Raw genomic sequence first — 19479 nt, 5'->3', positions numbered from 1 at the left:
TTTATTCTATTTCTATAGCAAGAGAGACGATCCGTTTCCATCTCCACTTCTGACAGCAACAACTTCGGAGAAAAACACGTTATTAGTAGCTTAGGGGCTAAACTCTCCCACAGTGTTACTTTGCAAAGAGAACAGCTGAAAAACCCACAGAGTAGAGGATTGGGGAGGTTTCTAAATGCAAAGAAACTTCAAGGTCAGGAAACAGAAATTTTACTAGAAACCTAAATCTAAATACAGTTCAAAAGGAACAATTCCCAACTCACTGTGGTTGTTTTCTTTTCACTGACTCCTTTATGTTTAGTCAACAGGTAAACGTGTACAATAAAGTCGCAGCAGGCACAAAAAATTCAGTTTAACAAACTTTTTGTGTACACTCATGTGTGTTGGAAGGAGTGGAGCAGAGAGAAAGGCAGAGAGCTTCTAGGAGCTCTCCCGCTTTCCCGCCTTAACGTTGAGGAGGCGGGGCCCGAGGCCGGGGCGGGGCCCGAGGCCGGGGCGGGGCCCGAGGCCGGGGCGGGGCCCGAGGCCGGGGCGGGGCCCGAGGCCGGGGCGGGGCCCGAGGCCGGGGCGGGGCCCGCGGGGCGGGTTCTCCGTGCCTCTCCCACACGTATTTCGCCACTATCCCAACAGGCTCAGCGGCCTGGAGGGTCACGTGAGGGTGGGCGGTGGAGGTGGAGGTTTTTCTCCGCTGGCTTTTCATCTCTATGATTGTCAGAGGCGGGCTGCTTTGACCCGAGAGCGTTGGAAACCCTGCTGCGGACAGGTGAGTTCTGGACTCTGAAGGGTGTGAAGGTACAGCCTTTTAGGGAAGGCGAAAGGGAAGTCAGGGCGAAGCAGCTTAAGGGATCTGATCTCCCGCGCCGACCGTTTGCCGGCTATGGGCTCCGGCGACTTTTCGGGTCTGGCGGCATAGCTCACATGCTCAGCTCAGGGGCCTGAGAAGAGTCCTTAGTCGTGCCTGCTTCCCGTCCTCCGCTTTCCTTCACCTCACCTCGTCCATTTTCGCTGTCCTGGGAGATGTCAGTGCCAAGCTCCCAACCTCAGGGTTCACTTGGGCGCCGTCGTCTCTCGCTTCTCGGGCAACCAGAAGACGCACGGGTGGACTGGACTGGACTGGTTCCGCTGGGATTTGTGGATGTGGATGGAAGTGGGTGATCTTAGATCTCTGATGGGTAGACATGTTAATCATTAAATCGGAAAAAAAAAGAAGTAGAAAATCAGCGGGGACCCGAAGGAGCAAAACAAAGTGCAGCCTTCTTGGACAGCTCAGTTTTTATCTTTTCCAGTGTCTTCTCGTTGTCAGTCTCGCTCAAGTTTCCTTCACCATCCCATCCTGGCCCACCGTAGGATGTTTGAGAATGAGCCGAGTGTTGCTCTGTGTGAACGTGAGAGAAGAGTTTAAAACGGGCTGTTCTTAAGTTGCTGTGTCTGCAGTCTTAGGGTTTATTTCTTTTTCTTCCCATTCAGATGCCTGAAGAGTAGATATTTATAAACATAAGCAGAATACCCGTTTTGTGGCTAAGGGACTAAAGTATTCCCCCTGTTGTATCTGGAAAGTTCTTAATTATTTTCTTTGTTAATTTTATAAACGTGTTTATTTCAGTTTCTAAGGTGGTTTGGATATACCTTTGTACATGTTAAAGCATTCCTTGAGTCATGCAAGTGACCTAGCAGTAGAAGAAAAGAGTTTGCAGACAAAGTAAATCAATTTGGGGTTTGATAGATGTGGGAGGGTTAAGGTTTAGAGTTAAGTTAAACCATATGACCAATTAATAAAACATCTGTATCTTGAGACATAGGTATTGCCCAGGATGATGAACTGCTGTCTTTGTGGTGTTGGACAAAGTAATGAGCTGGTTGAGTATCACTTTATCTTAAAAACTTTTTTAGAATTTGCCACTTGTTTGTAAGAAGATGCCTGTGGCTTCCAGCTGTTCTCTGTGCTCACCCTTGTTAGGTGATAATCTCTTCAACTTAAGAACTTCACTCTTAAAGAACCAACTGAGTGTTGGGGAAGTGGGTAGGGAATGGGCTAGATGAGCTACTTGTAATGATGAGGACTGGGTATTGTATGTAAGTGATAAATCTGAATTCTACTCCTGAAACCAATACTATATTATATGTTAACTAATTAGAATTTAATTTAAAATTTGAAGAAAAAAAAAAAAGAACATCACCCTGGCCGTCTAATTATGTCAAGAAAGTGTCATTGGCATCTTTTAAGTGTCCTTACTGAAGATTATAAAACAGAGTAATACTAACAAAAAGAGAAAATTCAGGAGTGGGTTCTGAGCTTGGGAAGAAAGGGAAAGAGTGATAGAAGCTAACAAAAGCAAGAGAACAAAAACATGTATTGCTATTTTCCTTTATAATTTATAGTCTATTTACTATATTCAGTAGACCTTTACATTCCCAGAGACTGACTTTCCTATATTTCAGAAGAAACAATGGTATGTAACTTCTCCCATAGTGCAATATTATGTAAAATAATTATAACTAAAATATTTCACTGACCTTTCAGGTTTTATATTATTTAGAATTATAGGACTAAACTAATTGATAAAGTTATTAAGCCTAATTTGGTCTCCTTCCTTCCTTCTGTAGGCTCCCTAATCAGCGCGGAGCCCAGCTCAGGGCTTGAACTCATGACCCTGAGATCAAGGCCTAAGCTGAGCTTAAGAGTCAGGAGCCTAACTGACTGAGCCCCCCAGACCCCTCCTCCTAATTTGGTCACTTTTAATCTTTAGTTTTAGTGAGTAATTTTTATAGTGGCTGTAACACTTGCTGGATGTTAACCAGTTTCTTCCCATATAGAATTGTTTAATATATTCCTTTTAAAAATAGAACCTTTTTTTTTTTTTTAATTTTATTTATTTATTTGACAGATAGAGATCACAAGTAGGCAGAAAGGCAGGCAGAGAGAGGAAGAGAAGCAGGCTCCCCGCTGAGCAGAGAGCCTGATGTGGGCCCGATTCTAGGACCCTGGGACCACAACCCGAGCCGAAGGCAGAGGCTTTAACCCACTGAGCCACCCAGGTGCCCCAAGAACCATTTTTTTAAGAGAACCAATTTTTTTTTTAAAGTTTGACTTGCAACTACCCCCCCAACACACTCAAAACAAAAATAGCTTGGTTTTGTGCCAACTGAAAAATCTATTCTTTTAAAATAGATTTCCTCTACACTTTGAAAATTATGATAAAATTGTTAATGCTTTTAAGACATTAAATACTGACAGCTGAGCATATTTAAGAAGAAAACATAGGGGCAGTATTTTTAAATATATTTCCTATCATAAGAGTGTTTGTGCCTGTTTTTGAAAAATGGAAACATTATGGAAAATATAACACTGAAAGTCAAAATCCTAGTTTTTCTTTTCCCCTACCAGCAGGTAACCACTAGTCCCCTTTGGATATTTGGGAATCAGTGTGGAAAAGTAGAGTCTCAAGTGAAACTCCTTGGGAGAGATGATACTAATAGCACCAGACCTACACCCTACAACCTTAGAAACTCCAAAAGAGAGAGAACGTCGTCCCTTTCTCTTTGATTCCAAGAGACTACTACAGGAATTTCATTAACCTGACTGTGTCATTGCCCATCCTAGAAGCAGTCTGTTATATGATGGAATGCTTTGTGTGGTTAGGATTGGCTCTTGTTCTCACCGTGGTGTGATAGGGGCATACAGTTTTATTTTATTTTTTTGTACAGTTTTAAATTACATGAATTAAGAGTAAGCAACATCGGGGTGCTTGGCAGGCTCAGTTGGTAAAGCATCCCCCTCTCGTTGTGGTTGTGAGTTTGAGCCTATGTTGGGTATAGAGTTTACTTAAAAAACAAACAAAAAAAAAGAGTAGGCAACTAAAGTGTGGTTCCTCTTTACGAAAACTGTGGTGTCATTTCCTGGAGAGGAGAGAAAGGTTGCTGGACAGACAAAACCAACATATGTTCACTGATATAATTTTACGTGTCTTTTTTTAATTTAGAGAACTTGTTTTCCTTTCCCAATATAAATTAATTGCATTTTACAGTTTGAGTGTTTTTTTTTTGAGGTCTATTTTTAAAAATGTCTATTAACTAATGGAACTTGGAAATTTAAACTCTTCAAGTAGCACGTATTTGTTATATGTTTAGTACCTGTGCTCTGGAGTATTTGGCTTTTTTAACTTTAAATATATTGTGTCTTTAGCCCATTTGTTAAAATCATTTATCAATAAGTATTTTTATTACTGTGGGTAAACTTGATTAACAAATTGCAGTTTATAAAAATAGTAAATAAAAATGTTCTGAGTAATTTAAGTATATGTAGTTACTATGGTTGCGTGCTTGATTCTTTTAATTATTATGTATTTTAAAATCTGTTTGTATAGAAAACCACTTCATTTTGAGTGTTTTATGAAAAATAAATCACGATACTTGTCACAACTTGAAGTCACTGGGTATTAACTTCAAAACTATAGTCGACATTAATGCCTGCTTTTGTATCTTTATGGATTATTCTGATGGTTCATTACATTTTAAGAGAAAATATAATTGAAGTAACATTGTTTACTCCACTGCCTTGATTTTGTTTAAAAGAAATGTTAGTAGTTCAATTCATTGGACATTTGAACTTAATTGCTAACACAAACTTTAGTTTAGACAGATTTATATTCTCAAACCCAATTCCATCACTACTTGATGTTGAGCAAGTTATTTAATCTCTCAGAATTTGAGTTTATTCCATCTGCAAAATAGAAATAATAATACTTATCTCATAGGGGTCTTGTGAGGAGTAACTTAATGTATGCCAAGTGCCTAGGATATAGTAGGTTCTTACTGAATGTAATTGTTAATAGTAACTACAACAAGAAATAGTGTCTAAAAAGATTTTATCTCCCCAGTTTCAGAATGTTTAGCCCCAGGAATTTAAATGTATTGATAGGTATTAAGGAATTAATCAGATTGTTCTTTCTTCAGATTTGTTTTTATTTTAGCAGGGTTGTGTTTTTGTTTTTGTTTTTTAAGTAGGCTTCACACCCCCAGCATGGAGCCCAGTGTGGAATTTGTACTCAAAATCCTGAGCTCAAGACCTGAGTTGAGATCAAGAGTCGGTCACTTGGGCCCCTTGGTGGCTCAGTGGGTTAAGCCTCTGCCTTCCGCTCAGGTCATGATCTCCCAGGGTTCTGGGATTGAGTTCCACATTGGGCTCTCTGCTTGGCAGGGAGGCTGCTTCCTCCTCTCTCTCTCTGCCTGCCTCTCTGCCTGCTTGTGATCTATCTCTCTGTCTCTCCCTTTCTGTCAAATAAATAAATAAATAAATAAATCTTTAAAGAAAGAAAAAGTTGGTCACTTAACTGACTAAGCCACAATTTTAGCAGATTTTTAATACCATGTTGCACATGTAGCACAAACTTTGTTTAAATTACTTAATTATTGGTGGACTGCCCAAGTATTTGAAGATTGCCTGGCCCAAGTGTGACGACTATTAGCCTGGAGGAATGTATTGAGAGATTTTTGCACAAATGCTCAGAAAAGCTTAATATTAAGTAGAAGGTCTCACATTCCTTGACTATACAAGGGGAGTTAGGTGTTGAGTACCTTGGGTGTTCAGATCAGAATTTATGATGACTTGTGGTAGTAGGCAGAAATAATAAAAATGGATTTGTTTTTATTTTTTTAAAGATTACTTATTTATTTATTTGAAAGAGAGAGAGATCACAAGTAGGCAGAGAGGCAGGCAGAGAGAGAGAGAGGAGGAAGCAGGCTCCGTGTTGAGCAGAGAGCCCCATACGGGACTTGATCCCAGGACCCTGAGATCATGACCTGAGCCAAAGGCAGCGTCTTAACCCACTGAGCCACCCAGGCGCCCCTGATTTGTTTTTATTTTTAAAGATAAGTTCAGGGAGATACTTCTGTGAAGTAATGCTTTAAGAACATGTTATATTGGGCACCTGCAGGTAGAAGAGAGATAGCAGTTGGAATGTTACTTGAAAAAACAAAAAAAGCAACTGTGAAATTGAATAACTGTGAGAAGTGATAGACATTAAATATAGTTAATGTTCTGGTATTGGGAAGTTGGTAATTGCCATATTAGAAGGAGAGGTGTTTTAGCCCTATTTTAGTTCTACTTAGCTCTATTTTACCCTCCTTAGTCCCGAGAAAATAAATAGGTAGAAATGGATTAATCTTCTTCCCTTCCTCCCCCACAACTAAGAATTAGTTTTTTGCAAATTGTAAACATTTCCTAGGCTGCTAATAAGTTCAAGGTAGGTTTTACTCACTATGAGAAAATTGAAACTTTAGTGTAGTCTTGGAGAAGTATATTCCCATAATTAATGTCAGGTGTACAAATAATGTTTACATTTCTCTTCAAGGTGGTTTAATGTTGGTCATTTAAAACTAAGTGCTAGGGTAGGCTCAGTTGTTAAGCGTCTGCCTTCGGCTCAAGTCATGATCCCAAGGTCCTGGGAATGAGCCCCGCATCGGGGTCCCTGCTTGGTGGGAAGTCTGCTTCTTCCTCTCCCACTCCCTCTACCTGTGTTCCCTTTCTCTCTGTGTCTCTCTGTCAAATAAATAAAATTAAAACAACAACAATAACAACAACAAAACTTAAAGGGCCTATCCTAATACCTTGCTTGGTCAGAGTTGAACAGTTACTTGGTATCTCTTATAAACACTGCTTATAATTTTGCTTTTGCTTTTTGAAGTTTGTTCATTGAATTAAATCTGTCTGCTATATTTTTCCCTTTTTTAAAAAAATAAACATTAGTACTTTACTGTCCTGTTAGGATTCTATAACATGGCACATAAAGAGCATTAGAATTTGCTTTAATCCAGATCTTCCTTGACTTATAATGGGTATATGTTTGATAAGGCCATTGTAAATTGAAAAAACCACAAGTGAAAAATGCATTTAATACGCCTAACCTACTGAATATCGTAGCTTAGCCTAGCCTACTTTAAACACACTCGGAACACTTACTTTAGCATACATTGGGCAAAACCATCTAACACAAAGCCTGTTTTATAATGAAGTGTTGAATATCTCATGTAACTTACTGAATCCTGAAAGTGAGAGAATGGTCGTAAGGGTCCAGAATGGTTGTAAGTGCTGGTTGTTTATCCTCATGATTGCATGGCTGACTGGGAGCTGCGGTTGCTGCCACTGCCTAGCATCAGGAGAAAGTATTGTACTGTGTATCATTAGCCTGGGAAAAGGTCACAATTCAAAATTAGAAGTACGATTTCTGCTGAATGTGTATAACTTTCACACCATTGTAATGTCACACCATCATAATTTGTGGACCATCTGTGTATCTTTCTAGCTTAGTTCTTATGACTACCATGGCTTCCCTCATGTTCTAGTCATAGTGATACTTTTTGCTTCTCCCACCAAGCCATGCCTTTTTGTGTTTTTTGTTTTGTTTTGTTTTTGCCTTTGCATAGGCTGTTTGTTGTGTGTGGAATGCCTAAACAGCATCCTACCATCTTTCAGCTGGTGAGCTGCTGTTCATCTTTAAACTAGATTGAGTTGTTCTTCAGTTTGTAAAACTTTCCTCTGCCTTCAAGTGGTTATTTTTTTTGGTGGTTCCTATAATAATTTTTTACCTTTTAAAAATATTCTTATTTTCTGGAACAGTTGCATTTATTTTCTGTGAGGTGGAGTGATTCTTGATGCCACAAACAAGTCTAATTCATCTAAATATCCTGAACATGGAACAGAGTGCCTGTAGTCTATATAAGTTCAGAACATGTTTAGTGAATATATGAGTAAGATATTTCATCTGCTTTAAAATCAGAATAGATATAATCCAATAGATTAAGTCTGTACATTGTAACCTGTATCAGCCTGTAGCATTTAGAAAACTTATTTGGACACATCTAGTAAATGTGTTTTTCTAATATATACCAGTGCACTGGAGAGAGAGACAGGACAAACATTCCATTCATTAAGGAGCTCAGTCTAGTGGTGGAGACAGATGAGTTGATAATTACAACTTAGATTTATTCTAATTAAGACTCAGGTTGAAAAATCACTTTATCAGTTTCAGTAGACACATTTCAGATGGTCAGTAGCCACATGTGGCTAGTGCTTACTGTGTTGAACAGTAGATATAAAACTTTCTATCATTGCAACATATTCTGTTCGACAGAGCTATTGTAGAACATACACTTGAACCTACATTCTCTAGTTTCAGATGATAGTTAATATTCATTTCAATCATATTCTTTATTCAAATTAAACTTGCTTTTAGATTTGAAAGTTGTATTTTTAAAAAATTATCAAGTGAATTTTATTATAGTACACTTCAAATAAAGCAGCATTGCTCATTTTTTCAGGTCTTGGATCTGTGATAGTATTTAAATTAAGTAATTTCAGAATTTGATTTTAACTTCATCATTGATAACGTCTCACTTTCTATCCTACTAATTCCCGAGGTGGCAGTGAATCATAATGGTTAAGAACAATGGCTTTGGGACCAGAAAAGCTTTCGTCTGTCATCTGTTGGTGTTGACTATAGGCAGATTTCTTAAAAGCATTGAGCTATGGTATCCTTGGTGAAATAGGAGTAATAATATTTACTACAAGGGTTATAGAAGATTAAATAAGGTAACAGATATTACCATTTAACATAGTACCCCCTCACAGAGTAGTGTTCATTATATGCTAGCATTAGAGTTTTGAACAACCAGATGTTTAAAAGAAAACTACTTTTTGAGGCAGTTGGAGAAATTGGAATAGAGACTGAGTATTAGAACATACCAAAGAATTAAAGTGAAATTTGTTAAGTATAAAAGTGACATGATTGTGTGGAAGGAAAAGTCCATATTTTTGGAGACATACTAAAATATATAGCAGCGAAATGATAGAATGTCTGAGAGTTGCTTAAAAAGAATTCACAAAGACATAAGAATGAAAGGGACAGAAAAATTAATAGCCATTTCTGGTGAAGAAGGAATAACAAGTACCATATTTACCCTCCTGCCTGAAACAGCTTAAAAGGCAGACAAAAGACACAAAACAGTGGTTTCCTAGATTTTGGACATTGTACAGCAAAGGAGAATGATCCCTGAGAGATGGGAAACAAATGAGGTAAGCTCCGTGACTGCTCTGTTTTGCTGCCTGGAAAATTTCCCAGCTGTAGAGCAGCAAGGGAGATTCCATGCACAGGGCACAGTGGTCTTCTTGAATTGAGTCAGTCTGGGGGAGGTCAAGGCAGGTGGAGTTTGTGGGGCAGAATACTAGAGATGAGAAAGTTAAAAGGAATCTTCCACTCAAGTATTCAGTGGAGAACTGATCAGTGAATACATGTGAGGAAACTATTGAAGTTAGGTAAAGAACCACCTGAAAAGAACATAGAACAGTTCTCAGAGTTTTTGCAAAGGCAGAAATAGTGTTTTTTCCCACCAGCCTGAGTGGAAAATGTCTTAACAGGTCATCATGTAGACTACTCAGGAGGGTTTTGTCTTAGTAGTGGGATAAAATTGGGTGTTCCAGTCCAACCTAGAAAGCTTAAAAGCAAGACCTGAAAGGGTCAAACTGTTCCCAAGAAACTTAATTATGTCCCAGAATTAAGCTCAAGAATACATATAGGAATATAAAAATAACCAACACCCAACAAGGTAGAATTCACAGTGTCTGGCATGCAATCAGAAATACTAGACATGCAAAGGAGGAGGAAAATATGACTGACCTATGATAAAAAAAAGTCAGTCAAAACCAAACAAGTGACAGGTGATAGAATTAGTAGAGAGGGATATTAAAACAGTTTTTATAATTGTATTTCATATGCTTAAGAAACGAGAAGAAAGATTGAAAAAAACTTTTTTTTTTTTTTTTTTTTTTTCTCTGAGAAAGTGTACAAGCAGGGGTATGGAGAGGGACAGAGGGAGAGAGAGAGAGAATCTCAAGCAGGCTTGCCGCTTACCGCAGGGCCTTACTTGGGGCTTGCTCTTAGGACCCATATTAGATTATAACCTGAGCTAAAATTAAGAGTCAGACACTTAACTAACTGAGCCACCCCGGTGCCCCCGGAAAAATTGAATATGTTAAATAGAAACATGGAAGATGAGGAAAAAACCAAAACGAAGTGGGCGTTCAGGGATGTGCAGGGATAGTCAGTAAGTGGGAAACTCCTTTTACCTTCCACTCAATTTTGCTGTGAACCTAGAAATGCTCTAAAAATTTTATTGGGGTGCCTGGGTGGCTCATTTGATTAAGCGTCTGGCTTTGGCTTGGGTCATGATCCCAGAATCCTGCGATTGAGCCCTGCATCTCTCCCCATGCTCATGCTTTCTCTCTCTCAAATAAATAAAATCTTTTTTAAAAATAAAATTTATTAATTAAAAAGAAAAAAAAGAAAAAGACCAAAATGAAACTTTCAGAGATGGAAACTATAAATTTTCTGAGATGAAAGATATGCTAGATGGTATTAGTGGCAAATTAAACATTGGGGGAGAAAATTTATGCCAAAGTTCATAAATATACAAAATAACCTATGAAGAATTCTTGTTAAAAGTACTTAATTTGACATTAATCATGCTTTTACTTTTTTTAAAGATTTATTCTTGAGAGAGCAAGGGAGCAAGTGGGTAGAGGAGCAGAGGGAGAGAGAATCTCCAGCAGACTCTGTGCTGAGTACGGAGCTCTACATAGGGCTCAGTCTCATGACCCTGAGATCACGACCTGAGCTGAAACCAGGAGTCATACTCTTAACTGACTGAACCACCCAGGTGCCCCTCTAATCATGCTTTTAGATGTAATTTGAGAATATAGGAAATAAAGGGACTGGAGAAACATTTAAACCATACTAGGAGGAAGCAACTAGATAAATCCAGAATTTGAGAAATGATGTAATGTAGTTGCCCTGTTCTCTGAAAATTAGGGTTGTGTTGTGATTGCATGATGTGGTGGATATATTTAAAGTAATTAAATTGTATACTAAAAAGTTGATAAAATGGTTATTTTTATGTGTATTTTATAACAGTTTTAAAAAATGTACCATTTTAATTATTTTTAGGTGTACTGTTGGGAGGCATTAAGTATATATGCATTGTTGTGCAGCAGTGACCACCAGTCATTTTCAGACCTTTTTCTTCTTCCCAAACAGAATACTATACCCAGGAGATGGTAACTCTCCTTTTATTCTTCTCCCTGATCGCTGGCATCTTCAGTCTACTTTCCATTTCTATGAATTTTACTACTGTAGATTCCTCATATAAATTGAATCTTACATTATTATTATTATTTTTTTTGTGACTGGCTTATTTCACTTAACATAATGTCTTTAAAGATTGATCCCTTTTGTAGGATGTATCAGAATTTCCTTCCTTTTTTAAAAAATTGTTTTTATTGTGGTAGAACACACATAATATGAAATTAACCATCTTAACCATTTTTAAGTGTACAATTCGGTGGTATTAAGTACATTCAGATTCTTGTGATACCATCACCAACATCCCTCCCCAGAACTTGCAAACATATATTAAATACATCTATTAATTAGTAACTGTCTATTACCACTTTGCCCCAGCCCCTGGTAACCATTATTCTGCTTTCTGCCTCTGTGATTTTGACACTCTCGATACCTTATATAAGTGGAATCATACAGTGTTTATTTTGTTGAAACTGCCTTTGTAATTTTAGCATAGTGTTCTTAAGATTCATCCATGTTGTATAGTTTGTCAGAATTTCCCACCTTTTAATGGCTGAATAATATCCCATTGTATGTATCAACCATTTTTTGTTTATCCTTTCATCTGTTGAAGGGCACTTTTTGGTTATTGTGAATAATGCTTCTATGAGTATGAGTGGACAAATAGCTGTTCAAAGTTTCTGGATTTCAGTTCCTTTGGATATATTCTTCAAAGTAGAATTTCTGGATCATATGGTAATTCTGTGTTTAAGTTTTTGAGGACCTGCCATACTGTTTTCCATAGCAGCTGCACCATTTTACATTCCCATCAATGGTGTACAAAGATTTAAGTTTCTCTAATACTTGCTTTTTTCTGTTCATTTCCTTGATTAGAATAGCAGGGTTTATGGTTAGAGTCTTACTGTGCATTTTAATTAAGTGTTTGCATTAAAAGGAAGATATTTAGGTGTAATGTATTTATATGATGTCTTACTGAAGTTTATGTTACATAATACAGTTTTTATTTGAATTACCACCATCAGCCGCACCTGTTAATTAACTTCCAAACAAATATTTGTTCATAATTTACTGTGTCAGACACTGTGCTCAACTTTATACAAGTGTTTTTCTCATTTAATCCTCCTTACAGTCATTTGCAGTGAGTGTTATTATCCCTGTTTTATGGAAGTGTAACAAACACAAATCTGACTGACAAATTAATGGCCAGTAAGAGGTCAAGTTAGTAAGTTCTAGTATCTAGAATTAATGAATTAGCTAGATTACCTTGACACAACTTTTTGGTCCTCAGCTTATAAAAACAAAAGAGAATAAAACAAAATACACAGCAACAATACAAACTTACCTATATGTTCAGTAAAGCTTTAATTTACAATCTGATTTTGCTTTAATTAAATCCTAAAGTTGAGGGGCGCCTGGGTGGCTCAGTGGGTCAAGCCTCTGCCTTCAGCTTAGGTCATGATCCCAGGGTCCTGGGATCGAGCCCCACATTGGGCTCTCTGTTCAGCGGGGAGCCTGCTTCCCCTCCCTCTCTGCCTGCCTCTCTGACTACTTGTGATCTCTCTCTGTCAAATAAATGAATAAAATCTTAAAAAAAAAAATCCTAAAGTTGAAAATAATATCTCAAGTAAGCAAGGGAAAATCTTTGAAAAAAAAGAAGTACCTGGGGAAATAGAAATTTGAGTAAAGGTAAAAAAGGCAGGACAATATGCAGTGAAATATCTGATATTGCTGTCAGCCTGGCAGGTTCATTTCTAGAGAGAACATAAATACAGACATTGTTGTAAAGGAATATCTATAAAGATGTCTGTTGCTGTGAAGACAAATAAAATCCCACTGAAATTATTATTTATGTAGAAACAGACTTCCTTTGGCAGAAATATATATTATTTTTACACATTGGTCCATAGCACTGATGAATTCTTTGCTGTTGAATGGGACTCTAAGTAACATATGGACCCATAGTGGAGTTCTGACATGGAATTATTATTGTTCATTTTAATCCTGGTGTTCCATTTTCCATATCTGAAAATCAAATATAGTACAGATAGAGAATATTCATTGGAGCACTTATAGAGTTCTCTGCAAATGCAAGGTAACATGGTTATTAAATATTGATTCCTTTGTTCTTCACATATCATTTTTATATCACAGTAGGATTTAGAGCTTTTAATTTGATGGGGAAGCCTGTAAAGTATCTGAATTTCGTGTTCTGTGGTGTTTATAATGCAGTATTGTTGATCAAAGTTTTATATTTTCCTTATTTAAAAAAATTGGCTCTTCAGTCAGTCTCTGACTTTTGTAGAGTTAGGCTTAGTCAACTGGTACTTTTATGATACATTCCCATGTTAAAGCTTTATGGACAAAGCAAAGAGATTTAGCAATGAATGAATTAGCTAATTAGCAGATTACGAACAGGGACATGGTTTCAATAAACCATTTAGGCTTATGCTTTTGTGTGATTAGATTATCTTGACCTAATAACAGGTTTTTGAAGGTTGCATGTCACTGAAAAATAATTTTATATTATCTATATTACATATAGATATTGGAAACATATATATATACTTTAAAGAATAATTATAAGAGTGAACCATGTAGGTAACCATCACTCAAGCCCAAAAACATCCCCATCATCCAGAAGTCACCTATCTGCTTTTTCCTAATCACAACCCTCTTCAGGAGACAGTTCACTACCCATGATTAAGTGATAATCCTGATATATGTGTATCATTAATCACCTTATTAGTTTTGCCTCTTTTGGGGCCATGTATGGTTGAAATCTAACTATATATATTCTTCATGATTTGCTTACTAACGTTACATTTGTGAGACTTACCATTTGTTACTTGTAAAGCGTTTCTGGAGGGATGCAAATTTTCCTAAAATTAATTTTGTGATTCTCTTTTTTTCTTCTAAGTTTATTTGTTTTTTTTTTTTTTTAAGATTTTATTTATTTATTTGCCATAGAGAGAGATCACAAGTAGGCAGAGAGACAGGCAGAGAGAGAGGGAGAAGCAGGCTCCCCGCTGAGCAGAGAGCCCCATGTGGGGCTTGATCCCAGGACCCTGGGACCATGACCTGAGCCGAAGACAGAGGCTCAACCCACTGAGCCACCCAGGTGCCCCAAAGTTTATTTGTTTTTTAGTAGTCTCTCTATTCATTGTGGGGCTTGAACTTATGACCCCTAGATCAAGAGCCACAAGCTCTTTGGGCTGAGCCAGCCAGATGTCCCTCAATTTTTTAATTTTTTTATTTTTTGGAACTATTAATAAAGTTCAGTTGTTAGTCCTTTGATGGTTTTATGTGTACCAACTGTTTTGTCCCTCTCTGGACTTAATAGTGTTTTTTTAATGTTGTCTTTTATATTCTTTTTTTATGGTACCATATGACGCCTTGTGTGTTGTTTTTATGGTTGCTTTTAATATGCCTTATCAGTCTTTTCTATTTCTTGTATTGTTTTAAGTTTTTTTCCCTAGTGTAATGTCATAGAGATGTTCTCTTATATCATCAGCTACAAACTTCACATTTTTTCCTTTTTTTAAAAAATAATTTATTTGACAGACTAAGATCACAAGTAGGCAGAGAAGCAGATAGAGAGGAGGAAGCAGGCTCCCCACTGAGCAGAGAGCCTGATGTGGGGCTCCATCCCAGGACCCAGGGACCACAACCCGAGCGGAAGGCAGAGGCTTTTTAACCCACTGAGCCACCCAGGCGCCCATATCTTTTCCTTTTATACTGAGTGTTTAATCCACTTAGAACTGATAACTTGTGTATTGTGAATTCATCTAATTCATTCTCTATGTATACTCAATGTTCCAGGCCCATTTATTGGGAAGTCTTCCTTGTCCTGCTTATTTGGTATTGTATTTCTGTCATGCTTAAAGCTCTAAGGCTTTAAAATTTTTTCTTTTATTATGTTTATACCTCTGTGGCAATATCACATTGTCTTAGATACTAAGATTTGTATTTAGTTTTAATGTTAGACAGCATGCCTTGTAGTTGGGTGTGTCGTTCCCCTCCCTCACCCACCAGCATGTATTAGTTTTTCTTGGTCCTTTGTACTTCTTTATTCATTTTAGGGTCAGTTTGTCAAGGTTCACTGAAATCCCTTTGAGGTTTTCATTGGGATTGCATTAACTGTGTAGTTTAGTTTGGGGAGAATTGCCATCTTTACAAAATTTTATTTTTCAGTTTATTAACATGATTTTACATTTATTTAGGTCTCCTTTAAGGAGGTCTTTCGATGATGTCTAATATTTTCTCTATCAATATTTGCACATCTTTTTTTAGACTTATTCCTAGGTACTTTATATTTTTGTTTTTCTTCTATTTTAATCTTATTTTTAAAAATTTTATTTCTTTATTTGAGAGAGAGAGTGGGAGAGAGAGCACAAGTTGGGGGGACAGTCAGAAGGAGAGGGAGAAGCAAACAGTCTGATGTGGGACTCAGTTCCAGGATCCTGGGATCATGATGTGAGCCGAAGGCAGACACTTAACTGACTGAGCTACCCAGGCACCCTAAGCACCTTTTTAAAAGATTTATTTATTTATTTATAATTTTTTTAAAAAAAGATTTTATTTATTTATTTGACAGAGATCACAGGTAGGCAGAGAGGCAGGCAGAGAGAGAGGAGGAAGCAGGCTCCCTGCTGAGCAGAGAGCCCGATGTGGGGCTCCATCCCAGGACCCTGGGATCATGACCTGAGCTGAAGGCAGAGGCTTAACCCACTGAGCCACCCAGGTGTCCCTAGAAGATTTATTTAATTTAGAGAGAGAGTGTGCTTGTGAGCAAGGGGATGGGCAAAGGAAGAGGGGGAGGGAGAGAATCCCAAGCAGAATTCCTGGTGAGCGCGAACCCCCACGCGGGGCTGGATCTCATGACCCTGAGATCATGACCTGAGTCAAAATCAAGAGTTGGTCCCTTAACCAACTGAGCAACACACACACCCCACTAAGTATTTCCTTTTAAATAGTGTGTCCCACAAGTATTTTATAAAAACAGCTATATTGAGATTTATTGAAGTATAGTTGACTTACAATAAAATTTACCCTTTTTTTGTATACTTGGAGGTTTCAGTAAACATAGTCATGTATTTATCACTATAATCAAAATATAGGGCTGTTCCCGTTCACCCCCAGAAATTGTTTTATGTTCCTCTTTAGCCAACTTCCAACCTAACTTCCAACCTGGCTGCCAGTGAGCTGTTTCCTGTTGTTAGTGTTTTACATTTCTTACAGTGTCATGCAAATGGAATCATACAGTATATATAACTTGGCTTTTAAAGCTGGTTTAAGGGGTCCTTGGGTGACACAGTCAGTTGGGTAACCAGCTGTTGGCATAGACTCAGATTGTGATCTCAGGGTCCTGGGATAGAGTGGTCCTGCTCAGGAAGGGAGTATGTTCCTCTCCCTCTGCCCTTCTTCCCAGCTCTTGTACACGTGCATGTGCGTTCTCTCTCCCCCAGCAAAATAAATTAAAAAATAAAATCTTTAAAACTGCTTTAAAATTTGTCATATAGTAAAATTAAGTTTTTTCTCTTGGTGTACAGTTCTGTGAAATTTAATATATGAATTTTAGTAATATAGATTCATTTTACTACCACCACAATAGGATACAGAAAAGTTCTCAATCCACTCATGCTGTCTCTCTTCTTTTAAAAAAATATTTAATTTATTTATTAGAGGGAGAGAGAGAGTGTGAAAGAGAATGAGAGGGGAAAAGGTCAGAGGGAGAAGCAGACTCCCCTTGGAGCTGGGAGCCCGATGCAGGACTCCATCTTGGCATTCAGGGATCCTGAGCCCGAAGGAGTCACTTAACCAGCTGAGCCACCCAGGTGCCCTCATGCTGTCTCTTTATAATCATATCCTCCACCTCTGTTTCTTGACAGCTTACTGATAAGTTCTCTATCGATAAGTTTTTTCTTTTTAAGAATGTATATACATGGAATCTTACAGTGTGTAATCTTTGAGAATGGCTTCTTCCAGTATAATGCCTTTGAGATTCATCCAAGTTGTTGCATGTATCAAGACTTCATTCCTTTATATATGCAGTTATATTCCATTGTATTGTTATGCCATGGTTTGTCCATTCAGCTGATGAAAGATACTCAAGTTGTTTCTAGATTTTGGCAATTAAAATAAATGTAAAATTCAAATACAGGTTTATGTGAGCACAAGTTTTGATTTCTCCAAGGTAAATACCTATGAATAGAATTTTTGGGTCATATGGTAAATGTATGTTAAATGTTATGAGAAAATGTCAAACTGTTTTCCAGAGTGGAAGTACCATTTTGCATTCCCACCAGCAATGTATAAAAGTTTCACTTGTTTTACATTCTTCCTGCATGTAGTATTGTTAGCAATTTTTCTTTTAACCAAATAGGTATATAATGGTATCTCATTGTGGTCTTAACTTGCATTTTGCTAATTGCTAATGATGTTGAATACCTTTTTATATGCTCATTTATTTAGGGATAGAGCTGTTAAGAACATTAATTTACAGGTTTTTTTGTGTGTGAACATGGTTTCATTCTCTGGGGTAATTACCTAAATTCAGCTAGAATTTTTCATACATTGCTAAAGATCAAGTTTGAGGTAGTGCTAGAGTATGGAATCTCTAGAAACCATAAGACACACAAGAGTTTACACCCACTTGCAGGCTCCTCTCGATAGATCTCACCCAGAGGTTTACCTGTAACATTGGCGAAAGGGCAGGAGACAAAAGTGCTTCCTAAGGATTTAGCCCGAAATAGGGGAGCATCCACCACAGGTGAGAAAAGCAAAAAGCTCCTTTCAGATCTAAATAACAAAAGGCTTAATCCAGTGGGGAAGGGTAGCAAACCCTGTAACCTCAGGTGAAGTCCATTGAATCTAGAGGAGGAGAAAAGAAAAATAAATCCTTAATTCCTGAGGGAGGGGCAGAAAACTGTCAGGAGCCCAGAAGTCTGTATCTGAGGAGAGACAGGGCTACTGAGAAGTCCCCATGCACAAGACCCAGAGACATAGTCTCTCCGGAAAATTGTGGTTGGCCCAAAACAATGGAGAACCCATCACTGTGCTAGCACACATCAAGTAACACTCATTCAGGAAAAATGACATCTACTAGCTACAAAGGAACAAAGATAAGAATGACAGCAAACTTCTTAGAAATGACAAAAGCCAGTTTCTGTTGCTCTTCCTACATTTCTGAATTTCCAGGTTTCCTTCCAGTATTTGTTTTTTCCCATCTGAAGAATTTTTGTAGTTTTTAATTTTTATTTATTTATTTATTTTAAAGATTTTATTTATTCATTTGACAGAGATCACAACTAGGCAGAGAAGCAGGCAGAGAGAGGGGGGAAGCAGGCTCCCTGCTGAGCAGAGAGCCCAATGTGGGGTCCGACCCCAGGACCCTGAGATCATGACCTGAGCCGAAGGCAGAGGCTTTAACCCACTGAGTCACCTGGGCGCCCCGTATTTTCACTTTTTAACAATAGCCATTGTAGTAGGTATAAAGTGGTATCCCAGTGTGGTTTTGATTTTTCTTTCCATGAAGACTAATGATTTTGAACACCTTTTCATGCACTTATTGGCCATTTGTATATGTAATTGGAGAAACATATATTCAAATCCTTTGTGCATTTTTAAATTGGATTGCTCTCTTTTTGTTGAGTTAAATTGGATTGCTCTCTTTTTGTTAAGTTAGGAGTTCTTGATATATTCTGGATATTAATCCCTTACCAGGTACATGATTTGCAAATATTTTCTCCCTGTCGGTTGTCTTTTCATTCTCTTGATGCTATTCTTTGACGCACAAAACTTTTTTATTTTGATGAAGCTAGTTTCTGTTTTCTTTTTGTTCCCAGGGCTTTTGGTGTTCAAGAAGTTTCTGCCAAATCCAATGACATAATGATTTTCTTCTGTGTTTTCTTATAGGAGTTTTTTAGTTTAGCTGTTATGTTTAGGTCTGTGGTCAATTTTGAGTTAATTTTAATATATGGTGTAAAGTAAGAGTCCACCTTCATTCTTTTAAATGTGGGCATACAGTTTTCTCAGCACTGTTTGTTGAAAAGAAGTCCTTTCCATGTTGAATGGACTTGGCACCCTTGCTGAAAATCAATTGATCATGTAAGTGGTTTATTTCTAGGCTCTCTATTCTATTGGGTTGTGTATTTGTCTTTATGCCAGTTCCACAGTGTTTTTCTTACTGTTGCTCTGTATTGAATTGTTTTTGTTTTTAAGATTTCATTTATTTGGGGCACCTGGGTGGCTCAGTGGGTTAAGTCTCTGCCTTTGCCTCAGGTCATGATCTCAGGGTTTTGGGATAGAGTCCCGAATCAGGCTCTCTGCTCAGCAGGGAGCCTGCTCC

General features: G+C 37.7%; 1 protein-coding gene across 3 annotated transcripts in view; it reads left to right on the top strand.

The window, feature by feature from the left end:
- The first annotated feature begins 635 nt into the window (after nt 1-635).
- MICU1 (mitochondrial calcium uptake 1) overlaps nt 636-19479 on the top strand; it is a 237576-nt gene continuing 218732 nt past the window's right edge. For 2 of the 3 annotated variants that reach the window (XM_044239745.1, XM_044239744.1), the window contains exon 1: nt 636-763. The gene's annotated coding sequence lies outside the window, so the exon portion shown is untranslated. The remainder of the gene's footprint in view (nt 764-19479) is intronic. The other variant, XM_044239746.1, reaches the window with a different exon arrangement.

The sequence above is a fragment of the Neovison vison genome, chromosome 2 (genome assembly GCF_020171115.1).
Source record: "Neovison vison isolate M4711 chromosome 2, ASM_NN_V1, whole genome shotgun sequence".
Taxonomy (NCBI): domain Eukaryota; kingdom Metazoa; phylum Chordata; class Mammalia; order Carnivora; family Mustelidae; genus Neogale; species Neogale vison.
This window is presented reverse-complemented; position numbering and strand designations above follow the sequence as displayed.